Source organism: Mercurialis annua, linkage group LG6 (genome assembly GCF_937616625.2).
Source record: "Mercurialis annua linkage group LG6, ddMerAnnu1.2, whole genome shotgun sequence".
In the NCBI taxonomy this organism is placed as follows: domain Eukaryota; kingdom Viridiplantae; phylum Streptophyta; class Magnoliopsida; order Malpighiales; family Euphorbiaceae; genus Mercurialis; species Mercurialis annua.
The window spans coordinates 9,686,119-9,692,382 of record NC_065575.1 but is presented as its reverse complement, the minus strand read 5'-3'; positions in this window follow the sequence as shown (position 1 = coordinate 9,692,382).

Genomic DNA, 6,264 nt, shown 5'->3' with positions numbered 1-6,264 from the left:
AAAAATACTATCTTTTAAAAAAAATTAAAAATAATAATAATTTTTTTAATTTTTTTTTAAATCTTTCGGAGCCGCCGCCGCCGCTCCTTTTCATCGGCGCTCCTTCTCCGTGCGCTCCTCGTTGTTCCAGATTTTTTTTAATTCTTTTAATTTGTTTTGTTATTTTATAAAATTAAAAAAATTAATTAATTATTAGGATGTATTTGAATATTTTTAAGTTGAAGAATTTGTTTGTATTTTTTAAAATAGAAAAGAGTATGATATAAACTCTTTTTCAAATGAAAAAAGTACAATTTAATGCTTTTGGATAGGGATGAAATTTAAAAACTTAAAATTAAGTGCAAATGGCTTTTTACAAGATCAGGGTATAAATAAAAAAAGAAGTGTAAGATGAGGATTTTTTAAGAAATTAATCCTTTAGCTTAATAGCAAAACAAATACAGATATTAAATATGTCTTTGCTAATTCATAAAAAAAGGCCTTGCTATCTATTTTTCCTAAAAAAATATTTTTTGTAACAAAGACTTGCTATCTATTTTTTCATTAAAATATATAGCTGAAATATAGCAAACATTTTGTATTATATAGCAAGGACTTGCTATCTAATTTTTAAAAACTATTTTAGCAAAAAATTGAAAGTTTTGTTCTCATTTCCAAAAACAAAAAAACAAAAATCTGAAATTGTTTAATCATATAAAAATATTATATGTTTTCAAATTTTTCCATTTATATTTCAAATCGTCGATTAATTTATCTCAATTTCCAATTTTCAGTTTAATTTTATCCAATTTTAAAAGTGGAGTTTTTTTATTTTAAAAATCTTTAAATATGTTCTTCATATATTTTTAACATATAGTCTTCGTTTTATTTTTATTTTTAAATATTAAAAATTTATTTAAATTACATGTCAAATATGAAATGATATTTAGATATTTTTTAGAATGAAAAATTCCAATTTAAAAAAATGGGTAAAACTCAAACTGAAAATTAAAAAATAATATAAGATTAATGATTTTAAAAATTTAAAATATAAATAAAAATATTAAACATTTTTAAATGATTAAACTTTTTAAATTTTATATCTAAAATTTATTTTTATAAAGTCATATGAGGAAAAAAAATTATGTATGATTCTATAGAGTGGCAGTAATTAGGGCGGAATCGGAATGAAACAAGATTGATTCATACATATGAAAAATATCAATTTATTGTTTTTAGAAAAAAATTTATTTTTACATTCTCTTTTTTTGATATTTTCATTTCTGTATTATATAATTAGTCATCAAGTTTGGCTTAGTATGAATCGAATAAAAAAGAAAGATGTGACCAGGATATGTATGATCAGTGTTTTAAAAACTGGACCGGACCGGCCGGTCGGACCGGTTGAACTGCGAACCAGTCAGTGGTTCGGTTTGAAAAGATAAAAAACCGAATTTTTTTATAGGACCTGGTTGAACCGGATTGGACCAGTATGAACCGTTAAAAACTGGATGTTGAACCGGTAAAATACCGATGAACCAAAAATTTATTAATTTTTTTTAAATTAATTAAACCGGTTGAACCGGTCATTGAACCGGAAACCGGTGGCCTCACCGGTTCGACCACCGGTTCGGTTTTAAAACACTGGATATGACAATAGCAACCAACTCTTTTACCATTCTCCATGACTAATAGACATACGATTTGAAATATGTATCGATTTAATCTTTGATTTGTGATTCATAATTGAAATTATAAAAATAATAAAACATCTAAAAACTAATATACAATCATATTATTGAATGCAATTTTTTTTGAGATTATTAATTGTATTTTAAAAAAAATTCTAAATTTACCAAAATTAATTCTTACGACTTACTAAATATAAAAAAAATAAAAAAATAATGTTTAAACTTTTCAAATTTTCTATTTTGGTATTTTTTTGTAAATGTATTAAAGGTGCTTTTAGCCATATTTCTTTACCGGCATGTTAAAAAATAAAAATAATTTTTTATTTAACTTTATACATTATACTAGTAAATATGGTAAAATTATGTGTGTAATGATACATTTATATTTAAAAAATTAAAATATTAAATCATATTACCAAATTTTAAAATTATTTTTGACTTTATGAATAGTTTAATAATTAAAAATTACAAAAAAAATTAATAATATATTTGAAAAAGTTCAAAGAATTCTGGTGTAATTTATTTTAATATAAATCAAGATTGACTAGAAATCTATATACTTATATAATAGAGAAGACCAACGGAGATCTCTCATGAGTTCCCACTTTTATTAAACTATCTATTTAGTAGTATTTTTTTTTTATTTAAACTACTAATTAATTATATAGAATAACAATTCTACTTAAACTAAAATATCAATAAAATCTAACTAAGTATACTATTATTAATGCTTCTACAATTTCGTAATTAATTGGACACTTACATTAAAGAGCATTACATAAACTGGTTATGATTTGTTTTTTAAATACGTTAAGAAAAACTTGGTATGTCTAAAACATTCAAAATCTCCATGGCATACTACTTTATTAAATATTTTACTCGAATTAATATTGTCCATTCAATATGTAGACATACTATTAATATTATCCTTTGAATGTTTATGAAAATAAAATAAGTAGTTATTCATCTATATCTATACTATATATAAAAGCACGGATAGTGGGGGACAGACAAATTTACTGAATAATCCTTTTCAGTTTACTACGAAATAAAGGTTTTATAGTCATTAACTAATTAGTTATTTAATTAATCACTATTGTAATTAAAGTCCTAATTAGAATAGATAGCTAAATTATCTCCAATTTAGTTTTTAGTATTTAAAAAATAGCTAAATTCTCTCCAAATTAGTAGGAACACCTATCTTTTAGTTTCTAAATTGTCTCAAAATTAGTAGGAATACCTATCTTTTAGTTTGATTGAACTACAAAATTAAAATACTATATTTGGTCAATATATTATTATTTAAATTTCTATCTTATTATTAAAAAAGATATTATTAATAAAATTAAGTTAATTATTTAATTATGGTTATTATAAAACCAAAAGAAGAATAAATTCAGTATGGAAAAAATTTAATAACCGAATATATTATATTTACTTTTACAAAAATTCTTAACTAATTTAATATTAATTATAAATAAAAAATTGTTATAATTATAATAAATTTACTAATATGTTCATTGACGAGTTACGTTACGAGCCACGTGCATAGCACGTAATGCGAAACTAGTAAGAAAAAAAGTAGCTTATATAGATTAAGAAATTTACATAATTTAAAACTCAATAAATATAAAAATAATGATAAATAAAAAGTTAAAACTCATTTATTAAATAGTTTTTAAGTTTAATAAGTAGTTTATATAAACTAGGAATTCATTAGAATACTCTATTTGATGATTTTTTTTAAAAGTTCGATTTAATGATGAGATTTTTTAATAATGCTTCTAAAGAGATAATTTACTTCATGTTTTAGATTATAAATAAATATTTTATCGTCAAAAGATGCTTATGTTATTAATATTCCATCTATAAATTTTTATTTTATTTTATTTTGATAAACCCATCCGGTTTTCAAGGTTTCGCCCTGATTAATCTGGATCCGACCCGCGTCGCGCATCTGACATGGTGGGTGAGTCTACCAGTGGGGATTTTCTGCATTCACAAGATTCGAATCCGAAATTTTGCTTAAGCAATTCCAAGCCGCTTACCAATTAGACCAAACCCCATTGGTTCAATATTTCTTTATTAAATGTATACTTTAAGTAAAATATATCGTTTTTAATTAATATGGAAACAGGGCTTTAAGATGTATTTCTTGAAAACCAATAATAATGTAATAAAAGTTTTAAAAGATAAAAAATAAATAAATAGTTTATTATAATTATAAATTAATAAAAAATAAATAAATAGTTTATTATAATTATAAATTCATGAAAGCTAAATAAATTGATTAAGAAAATTGAAGACTTTTTGGTGTGTTTTTTTTTTTCAAATGATCACTACAGGATATTAATTTATTCATATGTTAGCATATTATCGTAAATTTAGTAGTGTACAGAAATACTATGTTTCGAGCAATAATCTAAAGTAATTATCAAGAAATAATTTGTGTTTATCATGATTTATTACATCAACTTTCATAAATTCATATTTATTTACATTAACATTTTTTATATGTAAATATCATAAAAAAAAACAGATTTAGGCACAAAAAATATATAAAAATATAAAATATAAACAATGAATTGATTTTATTTTTAACATGATTTTTTTAATAAAATTATATTTTAACTTAAATTTTAATTTAATTCCGCGCAAATGCGCGGGCTTACGACTAGTTATATAGAATACTGATATGGCATAATTAATTTCTAGAATTGGACTCACACTATAATATATATCCCCACCTAAAATAAATCAAATTTTGTCTTTTCGTGAAATCATCTGACCCTATTCTTGAAAAAACTCTCAAGAGGAGTTTGCGGCGCGTCGAGGATGAAAGTGTTGTGGGCAAAGGCTGAATTATTATGGTGGTTTTAAGATTCTCTTTGGACCTTTCTTCCTCTCACTTTGTCACCCTTCATCATTCCAATATCACCATTTTACACTCTTTATACCTCACTTTTAATTAGGGCAGAAAATTTAAAAAAATCTTGAAATTATAAATGGAAAGAGTTGGCGGTAGGGGTCGCCGGAAGTCGCCGGTGATCGGCCGTAGGTCACCGGAGTTGGCCGGAGATCTGTGGTGGTTGGTCAATCCAAGACTCGTGTCAATATTTTTATTGATTCAAATATAGACCAATAAGATGTTGACACGTATAAAAAATAATAATATCCTTTTATCTATCTATAATCTATCTATCTATCTATAACTATTCTATAAGAGCGAAGGAGGGGAGGACAGGCAAATTTACAATATTAGCCTTCACTAATTAAAAAAATTACGAATGTAAAAATTGTTCTAATTAAAAAAATTACGAATGTAAAAATTATTAAGGTAATAATATAGAGATTAGCTCTTGATGGAATTATAATTGACTTAGAATTCTTTTTTCCCGTAAAAATAAAAACAATGTGTAAGAGTTTGATTTCAGTATAATTTAGTCAACTTACTCATTTAGATAATAGAGAGTATTAAAGATAGGAGCAAATTCTATAAGAGTAATTGATATTTGTGTCAATTGTAAACGCTGATTAGTGAACAAATAGTACTATTTATAATTAATAACGGCCAATCATTTCATATTCTCGTGAAAATAATATCAGTTACATGGTTAAATTTAATAAATTATTTTTTTATAAATATTACTTCAATAATTTTACATAACCTATTGGATATGGACATGATTAATTTTTTTTTTTTTAACAAAGGCTAAAATTTCCATTAATAATAACGAAAATTACATGAACGGTTTCTCAACATACTGAGTCAACTATTCTATAAAAGATGATGAGAGCTGTAAAAATACAGTCATCGACTAGGGCTAAACTAACCACCATGGGTCACCCAAATTTGTAGACTAAAACTAGATCTAATAATAAAATCTAGATTTATTGAACGTTCTAAGGAAGTCTAACTTCGAATGCACGCCTGATCACATCTTCTGTGATACATCTGTTCTCTTGAAGATTAAAAACAACATCGATATTGACGCAAAACATACCTGTACTTGATGAAATCCGTCGTAAGATGCTGCCTATAATTGTTTCAGAGATCTAAGTCGTTTGCACCGCAAAAAACAATTTCATCTCGAAAGATGAAAAAAAACTACTCTTAATTTCGATTAGATTAGATCTAATCTCAATTAAAATACTATAGTATAACGGGTCATATGAATGTCGTTCACATGCATAGCACATGGGCAATACATGAAGGGAGAAACATACAAAATTATAATAATATACTTAATTAAAAATATAATTTATATTAAAAATTATAAAATTAATTCATTAGAAAATGTTAAATTATTAGGAGTTTTCATTTCAATTGGATAACCGACCATACTGCATAAAATATAGTAGCATAAGCCTCCGTTTTTTGTTTTATAACAAGAGTCCAATATGAACATATAATCGCTTATATATTCAAACAAAAATATTCACATTAAGATAGTTTTTTTTGACACCATATTAAGATAGTTATCCACATTAAGCGGAAATTAGCGGAAATAAATTAATAAAGTATGATGATCAAGATTACAATGTTTTTGAAAAATCCACTAAAACTAACTTAATGAATTTTGGATGAGCTTAA